The following is a 20,847-nucleotide window of genomic DNA, read 5'->3' on the forward strand; positions in this document are numbered from 1 at the left end:
GGCGCTGCCTCCCTCCAGCTCCCCTATAAAAGGGGCTGTGAGCAGGACCTCGGGGTTAGCATGGAGAAAGAGGAACTGCTACAAGAACCTGGATTGTTTAAACTGGTTATTTTGTTCAATTTATTTGTGTGAGAATAAACCAAGTGTTTACTTTAAGCAACTCTGTTTAGGTTCCTTCTTGACATCGCTACAGTATTAACAGTATTTTGTGCATTTGAGTCTTGCAATGAATATTCATATTTTTCTCCTTTTCCAGCGTTCTTATTTATCAACGTACATGTTATAAAAACAAATTAGTCACTTTTGCTTTAATTTTGTGATAAAACTGGTACTTGTATTGATTTTATTGTTAATCTTAAAAACAGGTTGAAGCATTTGAGTGTGTTGTGGGCCAACAGTATGAACACAGTATTTCATGCGGTTGTTTTGCAATGAGATTTGTTGTTTGGTTAATTTTTCATCGATTGTCCATGCTTATAATGTACACGTTTTGAGGGTGAACAATAAATATAATATGTGTTAATACAGATGATACTTATTGCTTTTATTAATTTTTATTAATTTTAAAACCATGTTGGTTTGTTTTTTCTTATTGTGCTGCAAGCCTACCTTAATACACGCTTGTGTTCCGATATTTACAGGGCTGTCTTTAGTGGATTTTACTGTTTTTATTATTATTATTATTATTATTATTATTATTATTTATGGTTTTTTTTTGTCACAACGTGTAAGATGATAAAAAAAGTTTGATTATACGCCAAGCTTAGGGGGTGAGTAATGATTACATTAGTTGTATTATTATTATTTGTTTATTTATTATTTGTTTATTTAGCAGACGCCTTTATCCAAGGCAACTTACAGAGACTAGGGTGTGTGAACTATGCATCAGCTGCAGAGTCACAACTACGTCTCACCCGAAAGACGGAGCACAAGGAGGTTAAGTGACTTGCTCAGGGTCACACAATGAGGCAGTGGCTGAGGTGGGATTTGAACCGGGGACCTCCTGGTTACAAGCCCTTTTCTTTAACCACTGAACCACACAGCCTCCTGTTGTAGTGATTGTGAGAGTAATGATTAGAAATGGAACCAGCAGAACAGATTTGTGAGCTAGTTTTTCCCCTAGTTTAAGTCTATATTTCAAATAGGTTTATTTGTACCTTTATTGTTGTTGTGGACTATTTGGCTGTCACTGTCTCGATGGCAGTGCGCTGTGTTTATTAATGTGACAGTGTAGGAGGTGCTGTGAATCTCAGGAAAGAACAAAAATGCAGCACTCTGATAGGCTAAAACACTTAACAGCATGTTGATGCAGAGTCCTTATCGGCATAAGATGGGAAGTCAGTGGCTTTGTTCTAGTAACTCCTAAATATCCTGCGTCGCATGCGGGAGTCTGCCTCTGATGTCACCGTTTGCGTAGACGGAGCTAGGACAGATTTAGGAGGTTTCCCAGCACAGTCGGCTGAGCAAACATGTCGACCAACTTCATTGATTTTGCCATTGCAGAAGAGATAGAAGCAACTGAGGTTCCCTTCGTGCTCCACCAATCATCAACAATTACAGCAACCTCAGAAAATAAATAAACACATACATATATATTGTAACATTGTCATGTCTGTGAAGTAGGACTCAGGGGAAACGGTGTTAATTCTTAATACAGGTTTATTTGAAATTAAAAGAGACGGGATTCCTGTGGGGCCGCAACAACAAATTGCCTGGACAGCAGCAGGACAAAATAAGACAGACAAGACAAACGAACTGGACAGACAACAAATCCTGCATTGCTGCAGGTGTCTGGATCGTTATTATTATTTTATTATAGGTCTGTTCAAGCAATTTAAGTTATGTACATTGGTTTTACTAGTTACGTTCGAGAATTAAATGCAAACACATAATATATGCACATATACACTACCGGTCAAAAGTTTTAGAACACCTCCATTTTTCCAGTTTTTATTGAAATTTACACAGTTTAATGTCTCAATGTACTCTGAAATTAAAGCATAGAACAAATAAACAATTGGAGATAAAAAAAGAAATCATGGAATCGTTTTGTTTAACAAAATTTAATCTAAATTTTTGACTCATCAAAGTAGCCACCTTTTGCAGATATAACAGCCGAACACACTCGTTGCAGAGGTTGCTTTGCTTTCACCCTTCTATCCAGTTCATCCCAAACCAGCTCGATGGGGTTTAAGTCTGGAGACTGTGCTGGCCATTCCATGATTTGAAGCCTACCGTCTTGTTCTTTTCTTCTAAGGTAGTTCTGACATAGCCTGGAGGTATGTTTTGGGTCATTATCGTGCTGTAGGATGAACCCCTGACCAACTAGGCGTATACCAGAGGGTATTGCATGGCGCTGCAAAATGCTGTGGTAGCAGTTTTGGTTCAGGGTGCCACTCACTCTGTGCAAGTCGCCGACTCTGGATCCAGCAAAAGAGCCCCAGACCATCACGCTTCCTCCTCCACGTTTGACAGTTGGTGTCACACACCTTTCGCCTACTCGACGGCGTACAAAAACCCTGCGTGATGAACCGAAGATTTCAAATTTTGATTAATCGGTCCATAAGACCTTCTTCCAGTCTTCAGTAGTCCACTGGCGGTGCTTCATGGCCCAGGCAAGCCTCTTTTTCTTATTTTGCCATCTTAGCAATGGCTTTCTTATTGCCACTTGACCTGTCAAACCTGCAGCTCGAAGTCTTCTCTTCACAGTTGAAACTGAGACTTGCTTACTTCGACCAGTGTTAAGCTGTGCTTGAAGCTGTTGTCCTGTGAGCCGCCTATCACGCAAGCTGTTGACTCTCAGAAACTTGTCTTCTGATTCTGTTGTGGCTTTGGGTCTGCCAGACCTCTTCCTGTCAGAGTTTCCTCCAGTTTCCAAGTGCCTTTTGATGGTGTAGGAAACTGTACTCACTGACACCTTGGCTTTCTTTGCAATTTCTCTAAAGGAAAGACCTACACTTTTAAGGTTTATAATGGTCTGTCTGTCTTCCTTTGTTAATTGCCTTTTTCTCGCCATTATGAGAGCAATATACTACTTCCTGCAGTACAATACTGTCCAAATAATGCTTAAGAGGGTGTAGTAACACAGTCTGTTCCAACACTGCTTTTATACAGACAGAGGGTTTGTAAGTAATCAACAAAAGTTGGGACACCTGTAGGAATTGTTAGCATCAACTTTCAAGGCTTAATTTAGTTCCATTGCTGCAGAACAGCTGTAAGTTGTTAACCCATTACTTGTTCCCTGAAAAAGGCCTTTTTGTATAACTCTGAAATGTACATTATTTTTCAGTTTTTGGTAACCTAAACTTTTTTTTTTAACCTCTGGCAGTTTACCGCTTACCTTTGTACCATTTCAGGTTATTCACTGGACTTGAACTGCTTAAATTTCAATAAAAACTGGAAAAATGGGGGTGTTCTAAAACTTTTGACCGGTAGTGTATGTCGTTTACAATAATACGTTGTAATTTATACAAGCTGTTTTCCCATGTATTTCACACCCCCATACTAGGTCACTAATCCTGCATGTGGCTCTCAAAGCCCCACTTGCACTGCTGGCGCTCTTCCATTGTTTATAGTACGGGCCTGCTTCAGCGCAGCACCTTTTAGAATCTGCAGCGTATGCGTAGTCTCCCCACCCAGAGCATGCGTGACCTCTGTTGTCAGTTCCGGCTGCAGCCAAGCAGTTTGCCTTACTGGGACAGGTTTTGCGCGCAGACCCATGTCATTTGACGCAAAGTCGACACAGGTTCCCAAACCCTGCGCTACTAGAATGCAGCCAGTGTGTTTCAGTTTTGCGTACCATGTGAAAGATTTCTGGGGGCATGCCTGTATATATATACCACACCCTCATAACCACCCCAGCTTCATTGGGGCGTGATTCTTCAGGAATACGGGTAGGGGAAAAAAATTACGCCTCTCAGCAGTGATCTGAGAGAGGACACATCCCTGATCTCAAACTCGACTGCACTAGAGCAGACATCTTGAAAATACCTTTGAGACAGACTTTAAATTTATAAGTGTAAAAAGTTGTCAAAATGTTCAAATGAAAAAAGAATTACAGGTACATTATTTCAACAACAGTAGCCACACCTGGGGATGTGTAACGCTATATTTTCCGGAACCCTGCTACTTAAGCCCATTTCACACCGTTATGCTCTACTCGGATCAGAAGCTACCCGGGTCAGGACCCGGTGTCATGCGGGTCGGGTACGCGATTTCACACTGCTTTTGATAAAGCAGGGCTGACCTGGGTGACAGACGCAAGTACACAATACGTGTACCAATGCCCTGGAAGCAGCTTGTTACTGATGCTTCCATCCAAGCTTCTCTGGATTGAACCGTCAGCCCAAATGTTGATTAGAGGAAACGTTTCTACATCCCTGCTGCAATCTGGCTCATGCTGCATCTCATTTAAAAAAAATATGACTAAACAGAATAAACAGAGATGTTCCTTGAGGAAGTGAAACCTTCACGCAGGATTGGTTGTTTGTTATTGCGTCGGCTCACGAACAGCCGTTATGCATTTTGTCTCGCTCAATTACTGAAACTTAATTATTTTTATTTCCCCAATACTGTTAACTTAAATACTATTCCTTTGCATGTTTTATAAACAGTTCACAAACCATGTTCGCTTTTGTGCACGAGGTACCTGAACTGCTCCATGTAAGTGGAAGACTTTTTTTTTTTTTTTTAGTATTGAGGCATTATCTGGGCTATTGAAAATACCCACGATGCAACATTGTCCACCTCTGGACTAACGGAGCCTGAAAGCTACCAGACCACAGAGGGAATCTGATTACTCATGGAATATTGAGGAAAATGTTTGTATTCATTAGCAACAAAAACTAGTGCTGCATCAAATCAAGAAAAAAAAACAACTTGAAATGTTATTTTTTTTTACAGATCCATTTTCTGATAGCAGTAGAACTCTCACAAGAGGTGTTTACCGTCTTGTAAGGCTCTTCTCACTGTGTTAAAGGCCCTCATTTACCGGCACAAAGCGAGTAAAGTCAGTAAAGCCCACTTCTTCGAGTTTTATTGCTTAAATTAACCAATTTTGTTTTCTTTTTCTTTTATTGATTCAAAATGTAATTTTAATAATTTAGGTCAGAATAATCAGGAAAGGGAAAACCCCAAATTGTTTTGTTTTTCGTTGAATGTTAGTGTTGCATATCTTTTTCATGACTTGTCTGTTTTTATTGAAAACAGCTTTATATAACAGGAAGGGGTAATGGAGTCCTAGTTTTCGTCAACTTCCCGATATCCTTTACTTTTTTGTTTACCTGTTAGTGGATTCATGTTTCATTATTAATATATATTTTTTTTACTTTGGGGGGATTTTGTCAGCCATGGTGATATTGTGAAATGTTTTATTAGGTGGAACGTTGGATTGACCATTCAGAGAGCAGCATATTTGCCTGCCGTTTTATAATGTATTCTAAATACAGTAGTTCTATAGAATGTGGGAAGAGAATTCTGTGCAGTACCTCTGTGACTTTATTTCTCTGAACACAGTCAATGATTTTTTTTTCGATCTGATTCTTCTCAGCGATGAAACATCCAAAACAATCCACTCGTGGCTATTAAACAAAACAAAACAAGCAGTACGGGTCAGTATTACTGAAGTGCATTGCTGCCATGAAGGAAACAAGGTTCACCTCTTAGGATAAAAAAAATCCTCAAAATATATAAAAAAAAAATAAAAAATCATTTTTATCTTAACTGTATTGCCAGTCATGTTTTTGACTGCAGTAAAATTGGACATTCAGTTGCAAAATACAATTTTGTCTATTTTAAAAGAAAAAAAAAGCTAATGGTACTAACGTAATGTTACAGAACTAGCAATAAACAAGTAGGTGTATGTGCGGTATTAGAATGGTCAATGCACACACAGCACGGCAAACAGCAGTCGTGACTTTGATATTTCAGTTAAATGTTTTGAAGATTCCTCTCAAAGTTGAAAATAGTCTTACTCACCCCTTCCTTTCTGAATTTGCAATCATTTACATTTTTTGTATCCACCAGTAAACATTCAGTTGCTCTCAGAATGAAGTTGAGGTTAAGATTGGAGCGGTCGGATGTGATCTATGCAGAGTGAAAAGAGAATTATATTTGTTTTGATGGTTTGTAATGGCAATTCTTTCACTGTTTCGATAGGGGAGACTGAGGGTAGTTGTAACATAGAGAAGTTTTTTCAGAATGACAAATGTGTCCAGCTGGTTACAGCAATGCTGTCCATGTTTTTGAGATTTTAAAATACAGTGGTATACAGTTACTGTAAAAAAACCAAAAGCTAATACTGTACCTAAAAAAGGTAAAATGAGAAAACTATTAAAACGCTTAACCTCCCCCCCCCCCCCCAAAAAAAAAACCTTTATTACTGTACATACATAGTAATAAACAAAATAATACCTCAGCAAAGTTTAATCACATCAGTGCTCTTAACAAGCCAGTTTGAATCACTCCCATAGAAAGACGTTCAATTGCTCATACTGTACCTGCATGTGGGATTGCAGAGGGCATCGCACTATTCATTTCATAGGAATTCTAATATATATATATATATATATATATATATATATATATATATATATATATAGATAGATAGATAGATAGATAGATATACTGTTCTAGGCTGTTAAAGAAACCAATACTAGCCTGAAACACACTGTAAGAAAATTAGACAAATGTTTCTCCATTTTCCAGAGTTTCCAGCATTGTGTAGTTTTACCCTCAAAAGCATTTATTTGTTCCGCCCTCTCTTCAGTGGATTTTTAGAGACACAGGTGTTTTTGCTATATTTGCATATGATATACACTAAGTGTCACCTAGAAGAAGTCTGTTCCAGATTATACATTTCTGAGAATGGTTTGATAGTCATTTCAATAAGTATTTAATTAGATGCATTTGGTCTGTTACAGAAATTGACATATACCCACATTTCATTAGTGATAGATGCATCCATCTTTTACCTTACGAATATCTATAACAACCTACTGAGAATCAACCTACCAAAGGAATAAATTAACCAACAAAAAGAATGCCCTTCTGAGAATTTTGCCCTCATGGTTTCATTTTTATTTCACAAAAATTGTTTCAAGTTCCGCTAGGGTCCAGATTTTGAAAGAGATACTTAATAAGGTACTCTTTCTTTTTCTCTCTCTCTCTCTCTCTCTCCCTCTCTTACACACACACACATTGGTACCTTTGTTTCCTGTACAGGACTGATGAGTCTGAAGAACCGGAAAGATTGTCTACTCTTAGTTTTTGTCTGATTTGAATTGAAGTCCTCCACAGTGCGATCAATGGCTCTTCTGTGCTGTTCGGGAAGCTGTTCATAAAGCAGCTGTGCAGCAGTAGAGGCCACCAAGGCTCCTATACAGAACAGCAAGGCTAGCAGACTCTTCATCTTCTTCTCACCCCCACGTCCGACAGCAGAACTGAGGGCTCGCAGCCGGAGATCAGGCAGCTTAGACTGATTTGGTCAGTTATTAACTATTTTAAATATTTGCCAACACTTGTTATTTGTAGAAATGCCACAATAAAATGAAGGACCCTGCTTGGTGAAGCGGGATGGTGCTACAGGAGATTATTCCTCAAGTCTGTCAAAAGATATAACTCCTATCACAGAAGCCTAGGAAGTATGTGCATCATTTTATTTTAAGCATCTTATTAAAAGTTTTCCAGGTTTTACTTAATCTAAACAATTTCCTCTGGGATGGGACAGCTCTAAAAGAGCCAGGCTCAGTTAGTGGAGTAACAGAGCATGCCGTTATACAACATCAAAAGGGGAACCATTACACAGCAGTGCCCCTTTGATTGGGTCTAGCCAACACCTGAGTGGGTGATCTCCAAGGGAAAACAGCTGCTCTTGGAGGTGCCATATATTGACAGTGAAGCAAAATTGCTTATCGTTACTGAAATGGATTTAACTGCCCTCAACCAATCTATTGTGTGCTGTGCTGTTGAATATGGAGGGGTGGCTACAGTCCAGTAAACTCCCTTAATTTGTGTTTGTGTGTTTGAGTGCCAGTTGTCTTCTTATAACTTACTTAGCTTTGTTTCTGCTGGATTTTGGGTATGCAAACTCACAAGTTGTACATTCAAATAATCTCATGAATTCTAGTATTCTTGTGAGAAAGAACAAGGCTGAGTGTGTTTTTTCTTTGGCTGCCAACTGCATCCCCCCCTTTATGTACTCTTTAGAAGCTGCTTAACCTTTTGCACTGATGAACCTGTGAAAAGAAAATTGCATTTTTGCAAAAAAAGAAACCTTTTTGAGTTAACTTGATCACAAACTGTCAGAGTTGCACGTATTCTTTATTTATATATCTGCTCTGAGCACATTCTTAAACTCGGGAGACGTTTAAGGAGGACAGTGATGTTTTAAACTCCTGTAAGTGGTTTTGTTCATGCACTGGGCATGCTATATATCCAGATAACTTTTTAATAATCAAGAAAATCAAACAGACTCATTTACTTTGAAGTTTTAACGAATAAGAGCAGTAGTAGTGCTCTTTTCGGTTTATTAAATGCTTTAAAAATTGGATTGGTTGGTTGGGCAGACCACCATAAATCCCAAGTAATAACCAATCTGGACGATCCAGTGTATATAGGGTGCATTCTACTAGTTGCAACAGCGATCACACTGTGTGGAAAGATAATACACCAACCAAAATAGAAATCGGACAGATATGGTATGCAGAACAGTACAATATAATTCTAAGCAAGCATTGGTAATATAGAACATGAACAAAAAACAGATCTGAAGAAAGTCAGCACTGGAACATATTAACCATAAACACAAGGCAGTCAGTAGAGAGGCAAAAATAACTCTCTTGCCTGCCCAAAATATAAAACTTCGCTGAGTCATGACCCTCAACACAGCAAGGCAACCCTCTGATCTCTAAACCCTTGCCCCGACTGCAATTCAAACACAAAAAGAGAAAAAAAAAGGAAAGAAAAAATATCGGCTTTTTGGCTTATACCATAAATTAACGTGGCGATAGCATTACATTATAACACAAATGCAACCACGTTATCAGATGCTTTGCCAGCAAGTCGAACAATACTGTAATGTCAGTGAAGTCAAACCTTAAATAAAGTCTCGATTAATCAGGAAAGACTTAATCCCCATCTGAATCAGACGCTTCCTGGCTTGTGCTATGTCCCGTCTCTTCTGAGCTGTGACATTACTTTAATCCGGGAAAAAGTGAAGAGTACAGCCACCGTGCTGCAGGTTGGGGCTGGTCCGAGCCCCACTGAGAATGGCCCGACAGTCGTTGTAACGCAGCAGCTTAAAAATCAGGGTGCGCGGCCTAGATCTGAGGCAGTCCTTTCCACTGTAAATGCGGTGGGCTCTTTCGATCTCAGTAGATCTACCCTCCAAAAACAGAATCCATTTAGGGAGATTAAGTTGGAGGAACTTTATAGGGTCACCCTCCTCTTCGCCCTCGTTTAATCCAACAAGCCTCAGATTACTTTGGCGCAGTTTGTCCTCCTGCAATTTATCAACAGTGAGTCTGGTTTTGGCCGACTTCTGTTTGACAGCCCGAACAGTTACCTGCTTGTTGTCAAGCTTCTAAGTAAATGTTTTCAGATCTTTTTCCAAGGATCCGAGCCTCTCTGTTAAACCGTAAAGTTCTTCCGGTATCACTTGTCTCATGAGGGGCTGCAAATCCCTGAGTTGTTGTTTCAGCAGATCCAAAACGGTGGCATGTAGCTGAGACTCGGTGGTCGGTAGTCATTGGTGGGCCAGAATTCACTATTTTTCATATCACTTGGTTTCCAACCTAGTTTCTCTTGCGCATCATCAGTGGGCAGACTCATTATAACTGAATCTGGGTCCATTAAAGAACCGTTCACCCTAGCAACTGAGACTTGCCATGCAAAGGGTTCTAATGATTTATAGCACAAAAGGGACACGCCAAGGCTACCTGTGACAAAACTCGACACCCTACAAGCCCGGTTAATAAAAAATGCATACATTGCATCAAGATACTAGCAATAACAAAACTGCCATCATATCCAACATAATTTTAACACCATGGAACCTTACAATAGGGAACTAGTAGCACTGGGAATACAGTTTTGCATTTTCCTAGGGTATTACTATCCTATAGTCGTATTTAATCCAACATTTTGTTTGTGTAGGAATTCACTTCTACTTGTGTTGGCTAGACCTTGACAACATAATGCTCAATCTAGAATCAACAACATGCAGGGGCATTGCACCCGATTCTCCTAAAAGTTTCTGTGCCAGGTTCTAAAGAGCATATAGTCCTACGTGGGAACACAGCCAAGATCAGGCTGTGTTCCCACGTAGGAGAAAAACATGATAAGGCTGAACATCAGTATCCTGGGGCTTGGGCAAGTATGTAAGAAGCTTAGGGTCAGATATTCAAAAGAGATGCAATTTTCGGTAGAGCAGTAGAGCAGAGTGGGGATTTCTACCCCTCAATTGTGCCTTGAGAAAAAGTGCCAGCAAGTGAGTTGTGGGAGAAACAAAAACCCTTTTCCTCAAATCTGGAGGAGTTGTGAATAATTATGCAAGTCCACCTACAATTGCGAAATTCCAAAAATATGTTTTCCTCAAATCACAATGTTGTGGACAAATAGGTTGCATGTGTTTGATGTCACTGAACTGATTCGCAAACAAGCTAAAAAACTATTTAAAGGGTTACTGAGTGTGTCAATGTTTGTACCTAGTTACATGCCATTTTGAAATGTGTATTTTCGAATCCCGACTGAACAACAGCAACAAGAAAAAAGAAAGAGAAAGCTGTAATTACGAAATATGCAATGTTTAAACAAAAAAATAACTAAACCTGTGCGGCAAACCAATTGTTCTCATCCATGCATCTTAAATTCTAGTTGTTCAGAGCACTGTGAGAACTGAAAAAAAAACACAAATAAAAACTGTCGCCAAATATACAAGTATTATTTGCATTATTAAATATGTATACTGTATAAAAAATAAACACCTGTGTCTTGACACATTCCTTCCAAGATGTATGCAGCTCCAACAGCGCCAACAGAGGATGCCGATGTCCCAGGTAAGTTTGTACTGGTACAGTAAAAACAGATGAGACACTGAAACACTGAGGGTGACTAGACACTGGAGCACTCAGGTACCAAGGGTGCAGAAGCACCGAGGACACTGAGTCCAGGTAGGCTGAGGCACCAAGGCACTGAAGCACTGAGGGAGCGAGGGCACTGAGGCTCTGATGTTCTGAAAGACACGAAGCACTGAGGAATGTCTTTGTAATTGAAGGACCGATGCCCTGAAGTAATGGGGCACCGAGTGCGCGAGGCTACGAGGCACTGAAGGGCGATAAACACTGAGCGCCGAGGCATGAGGGCGCTGAAGCACCGGGGGCACTGCATGCACCGAGGCTCTGAGGGCACCAAAGCACTGGGGGCACTGCATGCACCGAGGCTCTGAGGTCACCGACGCACCGGGGGCACTGCATGCACTGAGGCTCTGAGGGCACCGAAGCACCGGGGGCACTGCATGCACTGAGGCTCTCAGGGCACCGAAGCACCGGGGGCACTGCATGCACTGAGGCTCTGAGGGCACCGAAGCACCGGGGGCACTGCATGCACTGAGGCTCTGAGGGCACCGAAGCACCGGGGGCACTGCATGCACTGAGGCTCTCAGGGCACCGAAGCACCGGGGGCACTGCATGCACTGAGGCTCTGAGGGCACCGAAGCACCAGGGGCACTGCATGCACTGAGGCTCTGAGGGCACCGAAGCACCGGGGGCACTGCATGCAGCCAAGCCTCTGAGGGCACCGACGCACCGGGGGCACTGCATGCACCGAGGCTCTATATTGCTGGAAGTAGCAAGCCGACTTCCAGCAATATAAAATATTGCAGGGGAACTCCAGAAAACTCGAGTGAGAGCTCTTTCACACAGACTCAATCACAGCAACTGGACAGGTTAGTACCTTACCTTACCGCAGTGACACGCAAAAGAGGAAGAGAGCTCCCTGGAGTGACTGTTTGTTCCCTCGGGAGGCAGGAACCGAGGATGTCACTCCCTGGAGGGGCCTATCAGCAGCGCTGACATAAAATGCTCAGTGAATACGTGACCTGTGGCAGGCATATCCCAAAAGTATTGTTGGTGGTCGTCTTCGAATTGAAAGAGAACCAGTGGTTCCCAAACTGGTCCTGAGGACCCACTGTGTCTGCTGGTTTTCATTCCAACTGAGTTCTCAGTTATTTAACTAGACCCTTAATTGAACTGATAATTTGCTTAATTAGACCTTTTTACTTGTTTTCAGCTCTTAAGCGTTGCATATTTCAAGTTAGCTGTAACATGCTATACGTAACGTGAACTCTGCAGCTGTTTAAGAGCTGAAAACAATTAAAAAGGTCTGAGTAAGCAAATGATCAGTTCAATTAAGGGTCTAGTTAAGTAATTAAGAGCTCAGTTGGAATGAAAACCAGCAGACAAAGTTAGTCTCGAAGACCGGGGTTGGGAACCACTGCTCTAAAGTATAGAATTGTTAAAATGTGCATAAACTCGGTCTGCTAAACTGTAGTTTACAAGTCGCTTCCACTATATTATTAATATTAATAAGCTGGGTTTGCTAAACTGTGGACTACCAAGGAAATTTATTATTCCTTAATATTAAGATGATATGTACTTCATTCTAATCAACATTATTACTTTACCTTTGCTAATAAGTCTTGGTCGTTTCAAAGCCATTTGAGCACTTTTACCTCACGTGGCTGTGGTGGTATGAACTGAGTAGTATGGTGTAGCTGCAGTCTGCAATGACAGTAAATATTTTGAAGAGCACAGATCTATAGAAATCATCGGGACTGGAATTAATGTATGCTCACAACCAGGGATGAAATGCATTTTATTTTGCGGCAAAGCAATGTGTAAAAGGGCCTAGATAAATAATTATTAGTATAATATTTAATCGCACAACATATAATGTAAAGCTATGGTCCAACAAAGTGGCAAGTGATTAAAAGGCGCTTAAGCAAAAGATTTTCATGCCAGGTGGTTTTCATGGTATTTTCCAATAACTGTAGAGCAGGATGAAATGCAGTATTTTTTCAGAATAAAACTTAACAGAATCATGGTGCTCAGACACTATTGCCATGAGGCACTGTAATGCTGAAGTAGAGTTGTTACAGACATTATTGCATGTGTATTGAAATTACAGTATGGCATTAGGTGCTACAATTTGCAATTCAGGCTTTACAAAAGTAGTCAAACGTGTGCAACTCCACAAAGTCACTGCACACAAGGCATCACCAGCAGCAAACATCCGGGCCCACCCGGCAGGCAGAGGGAACGCAGGACATGGCCAGCCACACACCAGCGTCCCATTCTCCAGTCCGTCTGGCCGGGCGACTGGTTCACCACCGTGGACTTACGGGACGCGTACTTTCACGTTCCCATTCGTCCATTCACGGGTCCTGGCCGGACTGCTGGACACCCCTGCACATAAACATGCTGGAGTTCTGTCTCCCTTGCTGTCCACCACTTCCTCCCGGTGCTGAGCGGTACATATGTGTTGATCCAGACTGACAACACAACAGTGGTGGCGTATGATCCCCGGGGTTGCATCGCATGACGTTCAAGCTATTGACATGGGCTCAGAGGAACTTGCTGTCCATACGAGCGATGAACATTCCCGGAGTGGTGAACTGGGCTGTGGACCTCCTCTCCAGGAAGGGCCAGCATCCGTCAGAGTGGTGACTCCACCGTCAGATAGTGGAGCGCATTTGGGAATGGTTCAGGAAGGCGCAGGTTGATCTACATTGCCCACTGTGGTACTCCCTCCACCTCTTAGGCGGTCCACTCGGCATAGACGCCCTAGCGCACGAATGTCCCGAAGTGTTTTTGTACCCCTTCCCGCCCATACCGCTGCTCCCGGCCTGTCTCGAAAAGGTCCGGTTGGTGGAGGCGTCAGTTCTCCTAGTGGCCCCCAGGTGGCCCATGAGAATCAGAGAGCTAGGGCAGACTCCACTAGGTCTTTGTACACCTATAAGTGGAGGTATTTCCAAGCTTGGTGTCTGGCTGGAAGCCATGACCCCCATATCTTGCCCTATGCCAGTTACAGAACTGTTTGATGCTGGTAGGTCACCTTCCACTTTGAAGGTGTATTTAGCGGCTATCTCTGCCTGCCATGCTGGCGTAGATTCGGTATCTCCGGGTGCACATTTCTTGGCTACCTGATTTCTTAAAGGCACTCTGCGATTACGCCCTCCCTGGAGGACTGTTCTCCCTGAATGGAGCCTTAATATTGTACTGGAGACTCACAAAGGCCCCGTTTGAGCCCATACACTCCATAGAGTTGAAGTACCTGTCTATGAAGACAGCCTTTCTTGTGGCTATCATCTCCGCTAAGCGGGTCAGTGAGCTGCAAGCGCTGTTTGTGCACAGCTCCTGCATGTGTATTTGGGAGGATGGCAGCAAGGTGTCTCTGCACACCAACCCTGCTTTTCTCCCCAAGGTGATCACAGCCTTCCACATTAATCAGTCTGTGGAACTGGAGTCCTTCCACCCATCTCCGTTTGCTTCAATGGAGGATGAAAGATTGAATTTTCTCTGCCCAGTGCAGGCATTGAGATGCTACGTGCACAGGACACAGACCCTAGGACAGCCCCTCTCTAAACAGCGTCTGTCACATTGGATTGTGGACTGCGTATAATGGTGCTGGTTGCCCCCACCTAGTAGGGTTGCCGCACATTCCACTAGAGGTTTGGCTACATCTTGGGCCCTCTTCAGAGGTGCCTCGATGTCTGATATTTGTACTGCGGCTAGCTGGGCTACGCCGCATACCTTCTCCAGGTTCTACCGCTTTAATGTGGTAGACCCTGCCCTGCCTTCTTTAGGCATAAGGGTCCTTGAGGGTGTAAGCTCACACTGCTAACCCCTGGGTTAGACAGTGCTACTGCGTCCCTGAAATGCTGCCGTTCCTTCTCCCTCGCGACAGCTCTGGTATACATTATCCCATATGTAATGTCATTGGTGGTCATCTTCTCTTTCAGGGAACCAGGGTTACGGTGAGTAACCTAACGTTAGTATGCTCACCAGCGATGCCACATGCCTGCGCTTTGAAGCCATGGTATGGTAATCAAAATCAACATTTAGTAATGTTGTTGAAGCTGACACCCTGGGATCCTTCAAGAAACTGCTTGACGAGATTCTGGGATCAATAAGCTACTAACAACCAAACGAGATGGACTGAATGGCCTCCTCTCGTTTGTAAATGTTCTTATGTTCTTAGAACCTTAGATACTGAAATGCTGCAACACATAAAAAAAAAGTATCTCTATTGGCTTGAGGCTTTAGTGAAATGTGTTTTGATTGGGAAGTTACGCCTATGAATATTTCACTACAGTAAATATATTGTTAATTTATTTTTGGGTTTATGGTCATTTTGGGCGATTTTGTATGATTTCAGATAAGCTTTATACTTTTGAATGCTGAAGTTCCCAGCAGACAAAAAAAAAAAAACTAAAACGTTGCTAAAAATAATAAATAAATATTGCTCCTAGTTTATAGACCCGAGAAACTGCGTTTTGGGTGATTATCTGAAGTCTGTCATAGGCTTTTATGCTCATTTGAAGAAAAATAACACACTTGTCATTGTGTTGTAGGCAATTTGTCATTTATCTAATTCGATCAGATTTATAATGGGTTGTCTGGAAAGAGCTCAAACTCTACATAGTGCCTTATTGCAGCAGTGTGCAAGCACAATATTGGTGTGAAAACCTTTGTGTAAATTAATCACTTGCCAGTAAATTGTATATTTACATGCGATTAAATATTTTTGTGAACAGAAGGAATATGGCCCTGAATAGAGAAAACATGCTGAGGCACCTGGAGTGTCTTACAGTACATATAAAAAACATTGTGTCTTGTTTATAAAAATTATAATGTGACGTTATGCATTAGTTGTAACCCTTCTAAAAAAAAAAACAGGTACATTTAAAATGTTCAAGTAGACAAATGTTTGTTTAATTGAGTTTCTTATAGTTTTACCCTAGAATTCTGATTGAGCGTTTTAGAATTATGGATGAAACCAGGAATTTTGACAGCACAGCACCTCTTAATAAAATACAGTCATTGCTTGAAGGAAGAGAGACCATCCACCCTAATGCTAGCCAGGTCCTAAGCAAGGAAGCTCCTCACGGTTTAAATTTGAACCTTTAAATCATCAGACAGTGTTTATTCAAAGCATCCTGAGCAGACTCCTTCAACCACTAGGCAATCCAGAACTAAAAAAAAAAAAAACGTATTTAGTTTAAGCTTTGTGAATAGGGCTCATAATCATTTAACATGTTGTACCTGAAACATGTACCCTAATCACAATACCTTTACGTCTTTTAAAGAAGGATGGGAATTTTGTTGCATATGGATGGAAGGCACTGTGGGCAAGCAATACTGCCGGAAAGAAAGATGCTAACCTGGTTACATGCAGGAGGACTGCAACGTGGTGAAGTACAATAACGAAAACACTGCAACATGGCCTACCAACACACACCAGCTGGATCACTGCAACTGTACCCTGGTTATGCAGGATGATGGCAACTTGGTGAGCTACAGAAACAACGATGAACTCTGGTCTTCCAAAACAGGCAACAAATAAAAGCAACATATCAAACTGGGATGCCTTTTATTATTCTATATTCTATTATTGTAAAACGTATGTCGTAAAGCACAGTTCTGTTTAATTGACCTGTAATGACAGTGTTTTGTTGAAGGTAAAAGGAATAAAAGAGCACAGTTGAAAGCTGTTTGTTTGTATTTCTTTGCCACACTACTGTAGAAGGCCCACAGGGTATTGTACAATATATATATCTGGGTCCATTACACAGCAAAGGGATTGCACCATAACACAAATGGTTGTCAAAAGCAGTCTGTCCTTAAAAAAATAAATTTAAATATCCATCTTTTATGATAGATTGATGACCCCCCCCTCCCACCAAAAAAATAAATTATAAAATGTTTTCCCTTGTAATATTTTATTCAGACACAAGCATGTATTCTGTTTAGAAGTCCAGGGATAAAAACAATAACATTTCTTTACACATTTAAGAGAAAAGCAATATAACCGATAATGAAAATGCTAGAATTACAGTTTTCAAGGAAATAAGCCATACGATATATTTAAGATATACACATTGCTGTGATTCCTCTAGATTCTCATTGCATGTTCAAACCATCACTTGTTGGTACCTGTACCTCCCCTCCCGTCACATATTGTGAGAAGTGTTGAATTTAAATCAAGGGAAGCAATGTTAAAACTTTACAATGCATTAGTAAGACCTCACCTAGAATATTGTGTTCAGTTCTGGTCACCTCGTTACAAAAAGGATATTGCTGCTCTAGAAAGAGTGCAAAGAGCAACCAGAATTATCCCGGGTTTAAAAGGCATGTCGTATGCAGACAGGCTAAAAGAATTGAATCTATTCAGTCTTGAACAAAGAAGACTACGCGGCGATCTGATTCAAACATTCAAAATCCTAAAAGGTATAGACAATGTCAACCCGGGGGACTTCTTTGACTTGAAAAAAGAAAAAAGGACCAGGGGTCATAAATGGAGATTAGATAAAGGGGCATTCAGAACAGAAAATAGGAGGCACTTTTTTACACAGAGAATTGTGAGGGTCTGGAACCAACTCCCCAGTAATGTTGTTGAAGCTGACACCCTGGGATCCTTCAAGAAGCTGCTTGATGAGATTCTGGGATCAATAAGCTACTAACAACCAAACGAGCAAGATGGGCTGAATGGCCTCCTCTCGTTTGTAAACTTTCTTATGTTCTTATGTTCTTATATGTCTGAGCAGCAGCTGTAGGCTGGGGAAAGACAGAAACCCTTTTAGTAAAACTTACCAAAGATCCATCTCTTTACATTGTTGATAACTTAGTAGGCAACAGTTGTTTTGAGCAAGAGAGCGTGTTCCTTTCCCCAGCATTATCAGAATCCACATCCATATTATTATTATTATTATTATTATTATTATTATTATTATTATTATTATTTGTTTATTTAGCAAACATCTGCTGCATGTAAGCTGTATGGTTTGACTGATTAAGACATTTTGGATGTCTAAATCAGATCGCAAAATATCATACAATGGATATGTCTACATACAATGAATAGAAGCAAAGACATAGAACTGGAACGTTATGTTTGCCAAAGGAATGGTTTTTTTTTGTTGCTATGAACTGCTATACAGGTAAGTTTGCAATTTTGAACTATTAAGTTTTTTTCCAGCAGAATTCCCAATGATTCACATTTCTTACCTTTTTTAAAAAAATATCTTTACTGTTAGTTATATATATACCACTTCTACGTACTGGTATCTTAATCCATTTGAAACCTACAGAAAATCATTAATCGAAAGAAAACAGTTTACATATTTTAATCATTTACACTACAGTAGCCAAGCTGATTTCTGCTACTGGTTCATAGAGCTTGAAATAGATCACCTGGTAAAAAGAGAGTCTATTGCTGGTGGAATAATGACTATTGAACCAATTGGGAGGTTTCTAATACATCACTTTAAGCTTGCTTATCCTGTGCGGTCTTGCAAGGTTGGTGTATTGCTAGGTTTATCAGTTCTTGGTTTTATACTGAAAGAAAGAAAGGAAGCAAGAAAGAAAGTTAAAATGAAGTGTGGAGAAATTAAATATCTACTTATCTGTTTCTTACATTGAAAGTAATCAGAAAGGAGGCCTTTGTTCTCATAAAACAAACACATTGATATATATTTTTTAGATAAGCACACTCCTGCCACACCATCTTTGATTGCCCACTCCCTGTTGTTAAGGCTTTTATTAACGAATCTGTGATTACCAGTTAATACCGTTGTCATAAGATTACCAAATACTTAAGTATTATTTTATTTTACTACCCAATTCTAATCTTAACATAATCATTGTGAACAGTTACAGGTATTAGTGACCTCAATAATGACGGTGTAATTTCCGGGTGTAAGTTGTTGCCCAGTAAATATAAAACATGAATGTATTGACTGAAACACTCAACCCACAGGTGCGTTCTCTTGTCTTGAGCAGGTTGTCCCTTCTGCGTTGTCTAATAATGTTACAGCACCAAAACTTCCAGGTCTAAGTCTTCTCCTCTCCCCCTGTTTGGAAAAAGAAGTATAAGATCCAGAGAGAGAGAGAGAGAGAGAGAGAGAGAGAGAGAGAGAGAGTTTAAGAAAGGGGAATACAACCTAATAGCATAGAGGAAGAATGGATAGTGTACTGTTTGTAAGAACATAGATTTAATATGTAAAGACATTTGCCATTTTTGTGTTCACTGAAAAAAAAACATTATGTCTGTCTTTTTAAAGAAATTTTAGACTGACAAAAAGCTTAAATTTACCAACAAATCAAATTTATGTTTGCCATAATGTGTGCATATTTTATATGAAAATGTGAGACCTACAATGGGATGGCAATACATATTAGGCAAAGTTTACTGGAATGTCATTTTATTTGCTTCAAATATAGTTTTTTTTAGTGGTTCTAGGTTCTGTTGGTCTAACATTGAGTTATTATAATTGTCTTTTATATCTGTATTCACCTGGTTTTAAATTACAGTGAGGCTGGAGAATGCTAATTGGCTTCATTATCATTCTTCATGTGTCCTTTCAACTCCGACAAAGGGAAAAATGAATACATAAATAAAATGACATTTGAAACTACTTACCCTTTAAAAGATGTGTGTGGTCTAGCAGGCTGCAGTTTCCCAAGTATTAATGACTGTACAATGTGGCGTGAAGTACTAGGGCAGCACTGGAACCCAATTACTTTAGGTAAATATCATGTGTTTTCAACTAACTGCCTATCTAGCCTCTATTTACAGTAGTCTTGGCTTGTTCTGCTCTTTACAGTGTGATAGACCCTCTCCTGCTGCATGTACCAAGGTGAGATCTCCTTACATATTACTGACCTGCAGTGCATTGAGGCACCCAGCTGCTGGTATTTGCTGCCCATGGCTTGAAGCCTCATAACCACCCACTACTTTGCAAACTGGTTTGTCAGCAGTTTTGTTTGAGCTGTGACCTTGTCCTGGTTAATAAACCCTGTTTTTTAGGTTATCAAAACTCACACAGGAAAAACAAACAACACTAAAATATGTCAAAACTGGTTTAATTAATTAATTAAGTGCAACATGTTTTTTTGTTGTTTTTTTTTAAATAAAACATGAAATATTTTAACATTCATTGTGTATCATCGTGCAATGACAATGGCACATCTATACATCTGTATTTCACACTTACATTTTTTCATGTACAGTATCTTGAGATTCGTTTATCCAGTATCATAAAACTTGGTATTAACATTATTTAGCAAAAGTTATTTAGAGTATCAGATTCGGGGGAGTGGTGTCTGTTTGTTCATTCATACATTTGTCTTTAACTGTAGCTCAATGGAACTGAGTTTGACACCCCTGACATAGGGGCAGCAATAACCACAGTCAGTGTGACCACAAGCAGGCAGACAAGCAGCAGTGACCTCATCTTCAGAGCTCAACATGAACCACACTATAGCAGTTTAGGGCTCCTCTCAAAATTTCAAAAACCTCACAAAACAGCAAGAGAATGATGTAGCACTTTGGTGTACTGTAAAGTCTATAAAGTGAGATTTGGAGTGAAGATCTTTTAGGAATGTTGAAGTATTGATGGATTAAATAATATTTAATATTTATGTAACTTTTGGACTGTTGATAACACTATGTAACACAATTTTTGTTCCTGGGTAGTAAGTGTTATTTCCTAATTGCTTATGCCTCAAAAGTATAGAAAATGGCTATTATTCCCCACAAACTTTGCTTTTGTGACCAGAACAGTGATATTTT

General features: G+C 40.4%; 1 long non-coding RNA gene across 1 annotated transcript; it reads right to left on the reverse strand.

The window, feature by feature from the left end:
- Positions 1 to 16,632: 16,632 nt before the first annotated feature.
- On the reverse strand, positions 16,633 to 19,990 carry LOC117394992 (uncharacterized). Its single transcript, XR_004662855.2, has 3 exons — positions 19,696 to 19,990; positions 19,031 to 19,126; positions 16,633 to 18,611 (listed from the first exon to the last, which is right to left on the reverse strand). It is a non-coding gene; the product is annotated as an uncharacterized LOC117394992 (long non-coding RNA).
- Positions 19,991 to 20,847: the final 857 nt, after the last annotated feature.

This window comes from Acipenser ruthenus, chromosome 3 (assembly GCF_902713425.1).
Source record: "Acipenser ruthenus chromosome 3, fAciRut3.2 maternal haplotype, whole genome shotgun sequence".
Classification (NCBI taxonomy): Eukaryota; Metazoa; Chordata; class Actinopteri; order Acipenseriformes; family Acipenseridae; genus Acipenser; species Acipenser ruthenus.